This window comes from Castor canadensis, chromosome 10 (assembly GCF_047511655.1).
Source record: "Castor canadensis chromosome 10, mCasCan1.hap1v2, whole genome shotgun sequence".
Classification (NCBI taxonomy): domain Eukaryota; kingdom Metazoa; phylum Chordata; class Mammalia; order Rodentia; family Castoridae; genus Castor; species Castor canadensis.
This window is the reverse complement of record NC_133395.1, coordinates 148,157,139-148,172,522: the sequence shown is the minus strand read 5'-3', so window position 1 is coordinate 148,172,522 and position 15,384 is coordinate 148,157,139. Positions and strand designations below refer to the sequence as shown.

At 43.5% G+C, this 15,384-nt stretch overlaps 1 protein-coding gene across 2 annotated transcripts in view; it reads right to left on the bottom strand.

Annotated features, from left to right (window-relative positions):
- The window catches only part of Rab7a (RAB7A, member RAS oncogene family), a 64,951-nt gene extending 50,079 nt beyond the window's left edge, over positions 1 to 14,872 (bottom strand). Inside the window, exon 1 of one of the 2 annotated variants that reach the window (XM_020179549.2) lies at positions 14,678 to 14,872. The gene's annotated coding sequence lies outside the window, so the exon portion shown is untranslated. The remainder of the gene's footprint in view (positions 1 to 14,677) is intronic. The other variant, XM_020179550.2, reaches the window with a different exon arrangement.
- Positions 14,873 to 15,384: the final 512 nt, after the last annotated feature.

Here is a 15,384-nt window from a genome sequence, read left to right as displayed (position 1 = left end):
TTCACATACCAACATGCAGAAATGACTAGTACACCTTCGAAAGATAACCAGAAAGCAAAGAGAAGATGTGGTTGACTCAGTGCACTCTCTTCCCATCTAGAAGCTATTTTCCCCAATTCACCTACCAGCGTCCCCTCAAAAGCCTTGGCCTAAAGGTCTACTTTATCTGTGAAAATTAATTAAACCCCACTTTATCTGTCAAAATTGGTAACAAAGCAGAAAGAAAACGTTTTTAAAGTATGCAAAGCCAGGGACATTTGTATGGAATCCACCATTAGCAACCCTCTGTCAGGAGTGGTAAATTTAATTCAGTCAGGCACTGGGAGTGACACCTATAATCCTTGCTACTTGGGAGGCTGAGATTGGGAGGATGGCATTCAAGGCAGTCCAAGCAAAAAGTTAGTAAGACCCCTATCTCAACCAACAGCTGGGTACAATGGCATACACCTGTCATTACAAGCTACATGAGAGGCTGAGATCTAGAGGATCCTGGTTCCAGGTCAACCTGGGCAAAAAACGTTCTAAGACCTCATTTCAATGGAAAGAAGCTGGGTGTGGTGTCATGAGCCTATCATCTCAGCTTTGGTGGAAGTATAAAAAGGAAGATCACTATCCAAGCCAGCCCAGGCAAAAAGTGAGACACTATCTCCAAAATAACCAAAGCAAAAAGAACTACAGAAGTGGTTCAGGTGGTACAGCACCTGCACACCAAGTGCAAAGCCCTGAGTTCAAACCCTAGTACCACTAAAAAAAAAAAAAATCTAATTCCCCATCAGTTAGACTAACAGCAAACAATCCACCTAAACAGATTACAAAGTGACTGTGTAAATTCAAATACAGCAAGAAAAGACCAAGAAAGGCAAAACATGAAATGCTTAGATTCTTCATGAACATAAATTAAAATCTAATACTTGGATTCAATCCACTTCTTGAGCAATATATACCCGATTAAAAGATATGCACTGCTGCCCAGACAACCCAGGGCTCCTTGGGGGTTAGGAATAGGTTTTCTACCATTTATACAGTTACTACTTTCACAAGGCCTAGGGAATTTTCTCAATAAAACCATTTTATATTTGTCCCAGAGACATTGCTGGGGTACCTTAGGAAAGGTTCCTCTGAACCTCTAGATGAAGCAGTCTTCTGGGCAAACTGATTCAAAGACCAGGACAAAGCACAGAAATAGGACTGGAAGCAAGTCTGCATTTGAGCTCAACTTCAGCAGAGTTTTGTAAAAGATGGGAAATTGCCAGGCTTATTAAAATACATTATGAAGCAGAAGCAATAAGGCAGTGGAAATGTCCCAAAGGCAACGAATGGAACAGAAGAATTTAAAAAAGACACGTGTAGGTGGGAAATTAGTGTGTGATAAAATAAATTCTAGTCAGTGAAGAAAGGGTGACAATACAGTAAAGACTGGGAAAACTATCCTCAAGCAGGCATCACACAGAAAATTTCAAGTGGGCCAAGGACTAGAAGAAAACATGCTTTATTCTCTTGGGATGGGAAAAAGATCATATAATATCAAACTCACAAAATAAAACACATTGGCAGATGTGACATATACTAGACAAGCTGGCCAACCAAAGCAAGAGAAACAAGCCAAGAGCAATGTCTACAACATGAAAAACTATCAAAATTCTTGCCATTTGAAACAATTATAAATGGGGGAGGGGCACCTCACTTGGGCTTTGGAGTACAAGAGCCAATTCACAGAATATAAATGGTTAATGGATATATTTTTAAAACTTTAACTATCAAAGAAATACAAGTTTTTGAGGCATCATTTGAAACCTTCCCATTTATTAAACCAGCAAAGACTTAAACATAAATGGAATTCTCAAACTACAAATGTTAAGTATTCCACCTTCCTAGAGGCCACTTGCCAAAGAAAACCAAATGCTAACTATGAGTAATATATATTTCTGTACCTTAAGAAAATGGTTGAATAAGTGAAAAAAGGTAAACATTAAATAACTTTCTTACAGCGAGCAGGAAATAGTGAAATGTTCATTTAGAAGGTGGCTAAACAAATGATGGTAAATGCAGTATCATGAAAGCATTAACAGTATGAACTGGACCAGAGATATGGCTCAGAGGTACAGTGTTTGCCTAGCAGATGTGAGGTCCTGGGTTTCATCCCCAGTACCATGAAAACACAATACTAGCAACAGTATGTAATTATAAGGAAAAACTTCTACTATATACTGTGGAATTTTTTAAACACAAGTTGCAGAAGAGTGTGTACTGTGTGATCCCATTTAAATGATAAGTTTTGAATTATCATCAATTATCCAGAAGGATAATGGAGAAAACTATTGACTTTAAATTAAGATTTCTATACTAACTGATCATGGTGGTACACCCCTGTAATCCCAGCATCTGGGAGGTTGAGGCAGGAAGATCAAGAGTTTCAGAACAAGGCAGGTGCTGGTGGCTAACACCTGTAATCCTAGCTACTCAGGAGGCAGAAATCAGGAGGATCACAGTTCAAGGCCAGCCTAGGCAAATAGATGACAAGACCCTATCCTGAAAAAAAATCCATCACAAAAAAAGGGCTGGTAAAATGGCTCAAAGTGTAGGCCCTAAGTTCAAACCCCAGTACCACCAAAAAAAAAAAAAAGTTTCAGACTAGCTTAAAGTAAATAGTGAGACCAAAAAAACATGAAAGAGCCAGGCATGGTGGCTCACAGCTATAATCCTAGTTATGAGGAGCGGATTCAAGGCCAACTTGGGCACAAAGTTCTCAGAAGACCCCATCTCAAAAATAAAAACTGGGCATGGTGGTTCACACCTGTGATTACAGTTATATAGGAAACATAAACAAGAGGATCACAGTCCAGGCTCGCCCTGGCATAAACATGAGATCCTATTCAAAAAATAAAGCAAAAAAAAAAAAAAAAACGGCTGGGAGTAGGACTCAAATGGTAGAGCACCTGCCTAAGCAAGCTCAGTCTTGAGTTTTAATCCCAGTATTGCAAACAACAAAAATCCATGAAAGATTTCTATACTGCTTCTATAACTTAGAAACAGTCCATTTTTTGAGGCCAATCTAACTGCCCAGCAACAGGACTATCCTTGCCTCTCATGAAGAAGTGAATGGACAAGGCTCTACATAGGTTGCTTTAAAGATGGCTATAGCAGGATCCTTTAAGTTTCTGATGGTGTCATGTTCCCAGTTAGGATATTGCAAAAGCCACCTCAATTATGAAGCACCCAAGAGTGGTCAGAATGCAAAAGGGCAGGTAATCTACTTCTCTTGTTTTTCAGAGTGGAGACTGAAGCTTAGTGACACACTTAAGAACCAAGCTGTGGTTCTGCATACAAAAGCTTCTGAAATCCTACAGCTTCTGAACCACTAATTTCAAACAATGTGAAGAAGTTATAGGTATTTCTTTTTTCAGCCAAGGATCATGACAAATGTAAATGTGTATGTTTTTATCAAAAGTCACTTGTGGAACACACTTTCACTTCTTTCAAAATGGTGAAGCTTTGGGGAAAAATAACCAATCAGTCCAGACCTACCCTTAAAGGCCCTCTCTCCTAGCGCAGGCTATAACACATACAAAATCCAGCCACATGATCTGTGGCAACTCACAGGGATTCAGTAAAAGTAGTATTAAGAGGTCAGGAAAAGCACTAAAAACGGAGCTGGTACTGTGTCAGGCAAATGCCGACAAGTAGAGCGAACTGGAATTGGAGCACAGAGATGAAGCAAAGCAGGAAGAATCAAGATGAAGGAAGCAGGAAACAAAATATGGTAAGAGAAAGGTGAGCAAAACAACTCAGGGCAGGGGGTCTGTATCAAAAGAAGGACAAAGTCAGGAAGGTAAGCTGGAGACAGTTTGTAAAGGGCCTCAACCAAGGGCAATGGGAAAACACAGGGTTCAAAACACAGGAGGACCTAAGATTTCAAGACTGTCTAGAAGCACTTTCAAGAAAAATGGGGTGGGAAGGTGGTAGGAATCAGTAAAAAGATACCCAGAGTGTCTAGGATTTCAACATTAAAAACTATGGAAGGCAAGGGAGGGCTCAGACTGGATTATTTCTTTCATGCTTACTTTGTGCAAAGGACACTCCAAGGCATGTGAATTGAGGTTATCACACTTAATCACTGAAAAGGAACAAATTTCTTCAGATATGAAGAAGAGTAATAAGTGAAGATAAGCCACTTGGTATCCAGAACTAAACTCTGGAGACTAGAACAGTGCTGCTTAGCTGTAATCCCAGCACTCAGAGGCTGAGGCAGGAGGATGTAAGGCAAGCCTAATGTTACATATGGAGACCTTGTCTCAAAAACAAACAAACATGGCTGGTAGAGTGGCTCAAGTGATAGAGCGCCTGCCTAGCAAGTGTAAGGTCCTGAGTTCAAACTCCAGTACCACCAAAAAATAAACAAATACAAAACCAAACAAACAACCCACAAAGAACTAAGCTCTAGTTAGCACTTTTTTCTTTTGTGTGTGGTACTGGGGTTTGAACTCAGAGCCTACACCTTGAGCCACTCCACCAGCCTTGTTTGTGAAGGGTTTTTTCGAGAGAGGGTCTTGTGAACTATTTGCCCAAGCTGGCCTTGAATCGTGATCCTTCTGCTATCTGCTGCCTGAGTAGCTAAGGATTACAGGTATGAGCCACAGCACCTGGCTTCTTTTTAGCATTTAAATTGCCAGGTGTGCATGACAGGTGTGGTTTAAGTACAGAGTCTGCCTAGCAAGCACAAAGTCCTGAGTTCAAACCCGAGAACTATCAAAAAAAAAAATTGCCAGCTGCCAGGAACAAGAACCCCCAAAGAGAGCTTCTTTCCTCCAACAGTTATTATGCCACAACCTACATCTGACACTATTGTGCTCCCCATTCTTCCAATTCTGGGCCTGGTGAATACACAGTGGTATCACACTTCCTGATGACTTTTATGGGTGACTCATTCTGGCCAATGAGCTGTAAGCAGAAGTGATATGTCACTTCCAGGTTAGAATGATTAACCTTAGCAAGAGCCTCCAGTAGTTCTTTCTCCCTTTGCCAAGACACCCAGCTACACTCCCACTGAGCAGTCCATCAGGAGTAAGAATGATATAGGGCTGGGGATATAGCTTAGTGGTGGAGCACTTTCCTAGTGCAAGTGTGAGGCTCTGGGTTCCACCGCTAGCAGAAGGAAGGGAGGGAGGAAGGAAGGAAGGAAGGAAGGAAGGAAGGAAGGAAGGAAGGAAGAGAGGAAGGGAGGGAGAGAAAGAATGAGAGAGGGAGAGAATGAAAGGAAGGTGGGGAAGGAGGGAGGAAAGAAGGAAGGAAGAAAGGAAGGAGCAGACAGAGCCTCTGAAAAAACTGAACATGCAGCAAGGGCAGAAAAAAGGAGGTGTAGCTCAATGGTACAGTGCTTGCCTTGCATGCACAAGGCCCACTGAGGTTGTGGTATCTGTCACTGCTTGAAAATTCACCACCTGAAATGTATACTCTACGAAGCAACTGACTTTAAGAAACCCTTAAGTAAAAATGAAGGATAAAATTCCATACTGGGGTTACTGGACCATCTGCAAATTTGGAACTCTAGGTGCTGGTCCCAGCCCCACTACCCAGTGATCCCTGACCCTGCCTGTCTCTTTGCCACCAGTTTCCTCATCTGAAAGAGGGTGACAAATCAGGCCGCCTAGTTTGAACTTACGAAGCTTGAATGAAGTAACAGTTGTGCTCTACAAAACATACAGGGACTGTCCACATATACACTTTGTTCCAGATAGCACATTCCCATGGCAGGGGCAGGGGCGGGGTGGGGGGGGGGGTGGACAGGCCAAAGGCAAATTCACAAAGCATCAAGTTCCTTGAAAGCAATTTTTGCTAAAAGGTCTTTGCCTCAGAACAATAGTCTTTCTTTTTTTTTTTTTTTTGGCCAGTATTGGAGTTTGAATTCAGGACCTTTAGCACTCTTACCATTTGGGTCATGCCCCAGACCAAAACAAGGGACTCTTGAATGTGATTCTCCTATTATTCTCAGCTGTGGTTTCTGTTTGTTTGTTGGCTGTGCTGGCGATCCAACACAGGGACTTGCACTTTCTGGGCTCTACCACATATCTGAATCCCCAGTCCTGTTCAAAGTTTTCTAAATCCAGGTACCAAACCAAGAGTCAAGAGTGTTTTATTTAAGAAGAGACAAAGGTGATGGTGCCTTTTTATCTTTTTGGTAAGACAACAAGACTGGAAAGCAGACAGCGAGTACACAGGCAGGTACATAAGGACTATTTTCAATAGCTCAAAGGGTTTGGTATCAACTCTAGGTATTGACAGGCATTTCAACCAATAAAGCAGATTGACCATAAATCACTAAGAGAAGCCACATAGCTGGCTGGCTGGCTAAAGAGGAAATACAAAACTAACTGCTCTCTTCCTCCATCCTATCCTCCCCGAAATCAGCTCTTTTAGCTTACTATTAAAAGGCAATTATGAGGAAGCACTTCAGAACAACATCCCAGCACAACACTTACCTTCAATCCTGGCACCGCTAATCTCCTAGGGTTTTGTTTGTTATGCTTTGTTTTCTGAGACAGGGTGTCCCTATAGTCCAGGCTGGCCTTGAACTTTCAATCCTCCTGCCTCTGCCTCTCTGGTGCTAGGATTACAGGTATGTACCACCTTGCCCATCCCCCACTAATCTAATTTTTTTTAGACAAATGACCATATCAAAGTAAGTCTTCACCCAGAACTGGGCTACCATCTTACTTATTCAAAAGGGTCATAAGGTCAAGGGAGAATTCTACACAGTGTGGCATTACCAAATGAAGCATCACTTTGTTAAAAATAATAGTTTTAACATGGCATTGTGGTGGAGACACTGTAATCCGTGCATCCATTCCATCCAAATATAATGTTTTTCCCAAGTCCCCCCCATATCAACTGAATCAAGAAATCTGGAGCCCCTCCCTACCCCACTCCAGACATCAAAACAACTCTAGCATTTTCTTAAACTATTTGTATGACTCTCATTTGCCCTGTTTTTGCAATTATTCTGGAACCTCCAAGGCTCTTATTTTACATTTCCCACAGCTGCCAGCAGTGTTTTCTTATAGCAGACAATAAAAGGAAGCACAAAACACAGTTTATTATTCACAAAGGCTATACATATTAATCACCTGCCCAGAAGCATAACTTACAAGTTATAAACAGTAACTTACTTTGCAAAGTTAGAACTGCAAGATTTTAAAGCAAAAATTTAGCTAGTAGTATTTCAATATCCTTTACATGAGAATGGTTCGTCCGTGCCCTCCAGGGGCTGAGAGCTGGGAAAGGGCAGAATCATGTATTTCATTCACACTAAGGTCTAAAGTGGATGTTCACAGATCAAGATCAAGGCAAAAAGCTGGTGGTCAGGTGCCAGCTAATATCTGAATGGTCAATCAGCGCATGCAAAACAGGCCTACTTCTTACATATATATGAGGAAATTCAGTATTTTAAGAACCAAAATAAGTTTGTATGAAATACTGTCTGCTATGGCTAGATTTATACCCCACAAATGATTCTTTTGGGCCAATTCCATGAGGAATGGGTCCAGATTATAAAAGCAAAGCTGCCCACAAGTATAGAGGGCTATCTGCTCACTTAACAGACTGAGCCATTCTGCTTGTCTAACCTCAATTTATCATTTTTTTCCATTTTTGTGATGGCAGGGATCAAATCCAGGGCCTCACAAAGGCTAAGCAAACACTCTAACACTGAAGCTACAGCTTCAATCTTAACCTCAACACACCTAAATAGCACGGTAAGAATCTCAAACTACGACACATTTTACTCTAGGAACAACTTCCCCACTTCCTTAAGGTTTCCCTACCCTTGTAAAGAAACAGGCTATATTATGGAGCCGTAAAAAAAAAAAAAAAAAAAAAAACAGGTTCCTACCAAACCGCTAAAATGAAAAAGACAGAAAGTAACAACCGTTAGCAAGGATGTGGAATATTTGGAGTTCCCCTATGCATGTAAACTGGTACAACTGATACTATCCACTAAAGCAGAATACTGTTACAGGCTGAACTGTGCCCCCCCCCCGCCCCGCCCCGCCCCGCCCCAACCTCCAAATTCATTTATTAAAATCCCAACCTCCACTACCTCAGATGTGACTTGCTTGCAGACAGGACCTTTAAAGGAGCAATTAAAGTTAAGTGAGGCCATCAGCGTGGCCCTTAATCAATGATTGGTGTCAAGAGGAGGACACTGCCACAAAGAAGAGAAGACCATGAGATGATAAGGGGAAAGACCATAGTCATCAGCAGCCAAGAGGGGTTTAGAAGAAACCAATTCTACCAGCCCCTTAATCCCAGATTTATAGCCTCCAGAATTGAGGAAGTAAATTTCTTTTGTTTAAGCCACCCAGTCCATGGTATTTAAGAAAGCTCTTGCAAACAAATACACATACATATCCTATAACTCATCCTTGGGCAGGGGGCATGGCTCAATTGGTAGAGCACCTGTCTAACAAGCACAAGACCCTGAGCTCAAAATCCAGTATTGCCACAAAAATTTTAATAAACCTCAGGCTTTCTATTTAATTTTATTTACAGTAGACCCTTAGTATCTGTACACATGTGATTCCAAGGAGACGGTGGTTGTGGAAAAACTTGAAAATGCTCAAGATGTTACTATAGTGTAGGTGCTTGACTCATTTTTCCCGTAACGCTGACCAACTTCCACTAAACCTCAAATTTTCACTTTATTTCTTAAATTAAGCACATTACAACGTGCCCTTTTTGGTGTAAGAGGACTACCATAACTTTTACTTTGCTTTCTGAACACCACTGGCTTTTTGCGAGGTTTATTTTCACAAAATTAAGGGCAGGGAGATTCTCAGCAGGTCACACAATCTAGTTGATTTTAAAAACATTATGATACATCACATAACGGAATATTATGGAACAATAAAAATGGAATTAAAACTGTACAAAATAACACGAAGTCTCACAAACACAGTCCAAGAAGCCAGATACAGAAGAATACATAGTGTATGATTCCATTGTTTACACAAAGTCCAAATCAAGCAAAATTAGTCAGTGTTAAAAATCAACATTTGCGGGGGAGGGGGAAGGAAAAAGGAGAATGATGGAGCGGATGAATTCAACTATTGATATATTGTAAGAACTTGTAAATGCCACAATGTAACTCCAGCACAACAATATTTAAAAAAAAAAAGTTAATTAAGGATAAAAGTTTTAAATTTTTTAAAAATTAAAAAATAAAAATCAGCACACTAAAACAATACTTAAGAATAGAGGCATAGCTCAAGGGGTAGAGCACCTACCGAGCAAGCATGAAACCCTGAGTTCAACCCCAGTACTGTCAAAAAGAAAAAAAAAATCAGTACCCAGGGTAGAGGGAAGGCAACAGCACAAGACACAAGGGGGCTTCTGAACTTATGAAAACTCCCCAAGTCATTCACCTGTTTGTGTACTTTTCTAAATGGATACACGATTACTAAAATACGGAAACATAAATCACATAAAAGGGCAACACTTTACTTACCTAGTGTTACCATGGCAAATAAACCTGATTCTGGTGCTGGATACCTCAGGTTCTTCACCTGTCACCACTAAACATGTGAAAAATGTTACTACTAGGTAGTAATATTTACTGCTAGGTGCAGGCTCAATGCAAGTGGCAAAATCCCTGACTTTGTGTCATTGAGGTCTAACAAGAGAGGCAGTACAGGTCAAAGTATCCAAGAACATCAATCTCCTCCACAATTAAAAGCTCCACTACTGGGGGCTCAATTTCTTTAAAGAAAGTATATTCAAAGGAAGAAAATAACCAATTTACACTGTGGTCTTCCTCTAGATAGTGAATTGCAAATCCTTCTCCTTTATACTTCAGAGTTTATTTTTTTAATTTTAAAACAGGCAAAAAGAGGTGTGATTTTAAATAATATGTAGTAGAAAGATACATGGTTACAACTGCAGAGGCCTTAATAGTACCATGTACAATAAGAATGGTAGAGGCAGCCAGGGGTACAGAACCCTAAGCGTATCAGCACACTGAGGTTCCCTTTCCAGCTTTACCACCTAAGACCAGCCTCCACCAAGAACACAGAGCTGTGAGTACAAAGTGAGATCACACATAAACTGTACACACCACACAAATGTGCGGTAGGAAAGTTCCTGCTCTCTTAACCATGGACTGAATGGCAAGCACATGTTGTAGAATTTAAGAGTGTCTCTTTTATCAAGGTTGGCTGAGCCAACCCACAGCTATTTCAAAGGTCCCAAGATCTGTAAGTGCATGAAGAACTGTTGGTAGACTGTATTTAAGAGGTACCATTTTTCTTATAAAGCCCATGCTAGATTTTTTAAAGATTAATGCATAGTAACTTTATCATTACACACTCTTAAGACAATTCAAATTAAAAAGTTTATCAAATGGAAATCAACTTTTAAAAAAATCACACTGACATGCAAGAGACTGGAAACAGATGGTGTAACCATTTACCTCATTCAGTAATTTTTAAAGGGCCCCTGAAGTGAAATGAGAAACTCTCAGTAAGAAGCAAGCCCTCTTTACTTAAAAGGCTGGAGGAGCACAGAAAACCAACTGCCTTCACTCTATTTGGCAGCAGTCACATAAGAAAGCAAGGCCGCCAGTTCGTACGGACTGCCCAGGTTCTCAGACTTTAGTATACTTCCTCAGATTTATTCCGTGCCAATCCAGGCAGTCCTAGGCAACGAGGAAATGGACAACAGAATCAAGCCAACAGATCTCCATAGCAGTGATGATGTCACCAAGACAGAGAGAGCCCCTGTGGACTGAAAGCCTGTGCATTAAGTACTCTATCTTCAAGCAAATGAATAAACCAATAAGGTATGTCACCAATGGAACCAATTCCCAAGCCTTCTTCCTCCCCCAAGGAGACACTGTCCAAGTAGCTAGTCTTCAATTTGTTTTTGGAATCAGTCTGTAGTACTAAAATTGAAAGTAGTTAGTTAGAAAGGCTCCTGAGAAGCCTGTTTTGATTTCAAGTCACCTGTGATTTACAAGTCACCGTCCACAACCACCACAGTGGTTGTAGGGGGGGCTGGTGGCATGGCTCAAGTGATAGAGTGACTGCCTAACAAGCATGAGGCCCTGAATTCACACCGTAGTACCACCAAAAAAAAATTTTTTTTTAATTTTTAAGTTTTAAAAATATTAATGCATAGTATTTGCCAGTCTTTAATGGTGTATGTATGAGAAAAAAAAAAATACGAGGAAAGGGGCTGGTGGAATGGCTCCAATGGTAGAGTGCCTGCCTAGCAAGGATGAGGGCCCCAGTACCACCACCACCAAAAAAAAAAAAAAAAATCAAGGAAGATGTGAGAGCAAATAACTGAACACACTGCAAAATGTTTCTGTAGAAACTGCAGACAGCGACACACAAAGACCTATTAGATGACATTAACAAATAAGTGTTTTGATAACCCAAAGGAATGGATACCTGAGAATGGAATGGCAACCCTATAGGGAGGCAAGAATCAGCAGAAAGCCAGCGGCCAAAAAATTGGGGGGGCGGGGAGGGGAGCCACTACTCATCCTGAGCAGGACGCCCCCGATTCCTTATTTCTCGAGGAAAACCTTGCCTGAAGTTCCCAGCCAAGTCTTGGCGTGTGTGTGTGTGTGTGTGTGTGTGTGTGTGTGTGTTACTGGGGTTTAAACTCAGGGCCTATACTTTAAGAGTGTGTGTGTGTGTGTGTTACTGGGGTTTAAACTCAGGGCCTATACTTTAAGCGTGTGTGTGTGTGTGTGTTACTGGGGTTTAAACTCAGGGCCTATACTTTAAGAGTGTGTGTGTGTGTGTGTTACTGGGGTTTAAACTCAGGGCCTATACTTTAAGAGTGTGTGTGTGTGTGTATGTGCGTGTGTGTGTGTTACTGGGGTTTAAACTCAGGGCCTATACTTTAAGCGTGTGTGTGTGTGTGTGTTACTGGGGTTTAAACTCAGGGCCTATACTTTAAGCGTGTGTGTGTGTGTGTGTGTGTGTGTGTGTGTGTGTGTGTGTTACTGGGGTTTAAACTCAGGGCCTATACTTTAAGCCACTCCACCAGTCCTTTTTTTGTGATGGGCTTTTGGAGACAGAGTCTGTGGAACTATTTATCTGGACTGGCTTCCTCCTGATCTCTGCCTCCTAAATTGCTAGGATTACAGGCATGAGGCACTGGTGCCCAGCTTAACAATTTCTCTTAGCCATACTTGCTGATTAAATAGGCATAGAGTTAAATTCTTATCATACAAAAAATGGGAAAGGATTTATGTTAAACCCAGAGATAACTGTCATTCATGAGTGGTCTAGGTTTGCCCCACCTTTGCACAGAAAGGTTAATGCCAAGTGTAAGGGCAAAAGTGTTAGCAGTGCACATCTTTTTGAAAACATATTAAAAGCTAACCAAACGACCAAAGTTTTGGTTGAGCCAGAAAACTAGATTCAAAACTGTAGGTTAAGGAATGCTCTTCAATTATGGGGCTTAAGTGCTCTGATAAATGGAGCACAGTTGGCCTTTAAGGGGAAAAAAGAGGAACAAAAAGAAGAAAAAAAAGTCACCCCAAGCAGTTGTGCAGAATTACCTGGAGGTTTGTCTGTGCTAATAAAATTATTTTTAGAGTGACTCCATCTCATTCCACCCTTCTGTTTGTTTACTCATGAAGCTCTACCACAAACTTAAAACCCAGATCCCCCTTTAGAGAAAGTTGTGGGAGATAGGGTATCACAGGCAAAAAAAATCAGAAGCAGAGGGTTCTTATCTAGAATGGCATTGATACTGTGTCCGGTAGGGACTATGTTAAGCTTTTCTGTCAGCTGAAGGAAAAAAATCCAGCATGTCCCATTTGCATTTGCTCAAAGACACCGTAGTGCAATGTTATAACCATGCACGGATTCCCTGGAGTGAACAAACAATGCCACTAGCACAACAAGAGGAACAAGTTTAGTGTTGAAGGTTATTCTTCAAAAGTTCTAACCAATTAGGAATTAGTACTATCTCCTACACACTTTCAAGAGCAAACCATATATATGCTATTATTAAAATTAACACAGCTTTCAAGTTAGCCAGAACACCAGGCCATTCGGATTACTATGTTCCACCTACACAAATGGGAAATAACTCCTTTACAAAAGCCTCACGTTTTATCCCCAAGTCATTCCATATCAGTGTTCCTGGCCATTATCACACCCCACTTTAAAACTCCTTGAGTCAGTGTCCAGCAATGTCTGATCCTCACATGGCAGATACTCAAAACATTTCATGAATGAGTGAAACGGTGCTCATCGTTGCTCTTCTCTACACTCAAAACATTACATAAGTCTGCAGCACTTATTACTCACTTAATATACCAGCCTGGCTAGCAAGGTAAAAAAACAACAGACAACAGGAGATAGTAGACTTGTTTTTGCAAGCAAGAAGCCCCAATTGCAAAGCTCAGTCCACGAAAAAAAAAAAAAAAAGAGTTGTGAGGACTGAGCTTTAGCTTGGACAGCTATCTTCAGAAGAGGGACTCATAACTCCCCAGTTTTTAGACTCAGATCTCAAGAAACCCTCCAAAGTTTGTAGAGAGAAACACACTAACAGGATACTTTATTAATGGATGAGAAGTCATGCGGCTAATCAGCTGCTTAAGTCACAAGGAAAAGACAAGAGCCTGTTCTTTTGGACTCCCAAGATGCAGTGTTGTCACAGGAAGAACCAAAGAGCTGGGCACGATCAATAATAATGGAAAGATTCACATGGCAAGTCTGCCAGACCTAACTCAAAGGAGAAAAGATTTAGATGGCAAAAGCCTGAAAATCTCAATTAACCACTTGCCAGCGTTCCAGAGCTTCTAATCTGGTGACACTACACTACGGTAACATGCCTTGCAAGTCACAACTGCAAACGAAACATGGCTGTGAGGTAGAAGTCCTACTACCAGCGAGGCTCTCAAGTGACAGCACTAGAAACACGGGAGGTGGAGGGAGGCGGTGATGGACAGGCACCAGGTGGCAAGCTGCTAGGGCATTTAAAAGCAATGCGAGCGCGGAGTCTGGTGCCGGGGCTAGACGGCATCGACAGTGTGACCTTGGGCAAATAACTTAACCTCTCTGTTGTCCCGTCCCTCTGTAGGCGGCACGGCAGGGGTCCTTCCGAGAACTAGACAGGACGGTCTGTGGCTCGGACCTTTGCGATCACCCTTCGGTACCCCTTCATGAACCCATCAGCACTGCCCTCGGCCCGCCAGCACCTCTCCCCTCCTCTCCTCTCCTCTCCTCTCCCGCAGGAACTTTGCAAACTCCTCAGGTTGGGCTACACGCTTACGACGGCTCGCGTCTCCCAGCCGGCTGCACGGCGCACGGACACCCGTGCTCGCGGAGGGCAGGCCACGTGACGCGGCTGGCCGCCCTGACTCAGTTGCCGCGGGGAACCTCTCCCACCGCAGGCCAGCAGGCGGGGCCCGGTCCGGCAAGGCTCGGCTCCGAGGACCCGGGCCGCCAGCTCGGAACCCCGGGCCCAGCCTCGACTTCACCGCCGGAGGTCACCTGGAGACCCCTGACCTCTCCCCGCCCGGGCGCGACCCGCCCACCGCTCGGGGCCCGAGTGACGCCGTGACGCCCCGTGAGGCCCGGGCCGGAGGACGCCAGGCCCGGCGATCCGGGGCCGCGGCGGGGGATGGGCAGGCCGTCGGCCAAGCGGGCCCGCTGCTCACCGCGGCCGCTGCGCGGGGCTCGCCGAGGAGACGCAACAGAGGACGGGGCAGAGAAGTCCAAATACCGGCACCAGCGGACTCCTCTGCGCTCTACCAGCCTCCAACGCCGCCGCCGTCGCCGCCTCGGGCTTTATGGCCAAGGCTCCGGGCCCGCTCCCACTTCCGCCACCGCCGCCGCCCCGAGCGGAAGTGCCTGTCACGAGACGCGCGACGCTAAAGTACGGACAGGAGCCCCGCCCCAACCTTGCGTCACGTTCCGGCCTTCGCGGGCCCGCGCCTGCGTTACGTAGCGCGAACATGTCCGCCCCCTGTGATAGCCGCCATCTTTGAATTCCGTACAGAACAGGACGGCGCCATGTTGGATCCAGAACCGATTCCTCCGCCTAAAGAATACCAGGGAAGAGAGAGTGAGGGTGGGTGGGCCCCTCCCTCTCCCCCTCCCTCTCCCCCTCCCTCTCCCCCTCCCCCTCCCCCTCCCAGGAGCGTCTCCCTGCAAAGTGCACCGACCAGGACTCCAAGGAGTCCCACTGTGCCCCATGCTGTAGAAAAGGACTTTCCCATGGAGAGCTGAGTGGGAGAGAGCCCGCTGTCATTAACGGACGCACAGAGCAGAAAGGAGGGCAGTCGTGTTTATTGTGCATCGCACTCCTCCTTTTGGGTTGTTCCCATTTGTGCCACTTAACTACTTGAGGAAAGATTGTTATCAC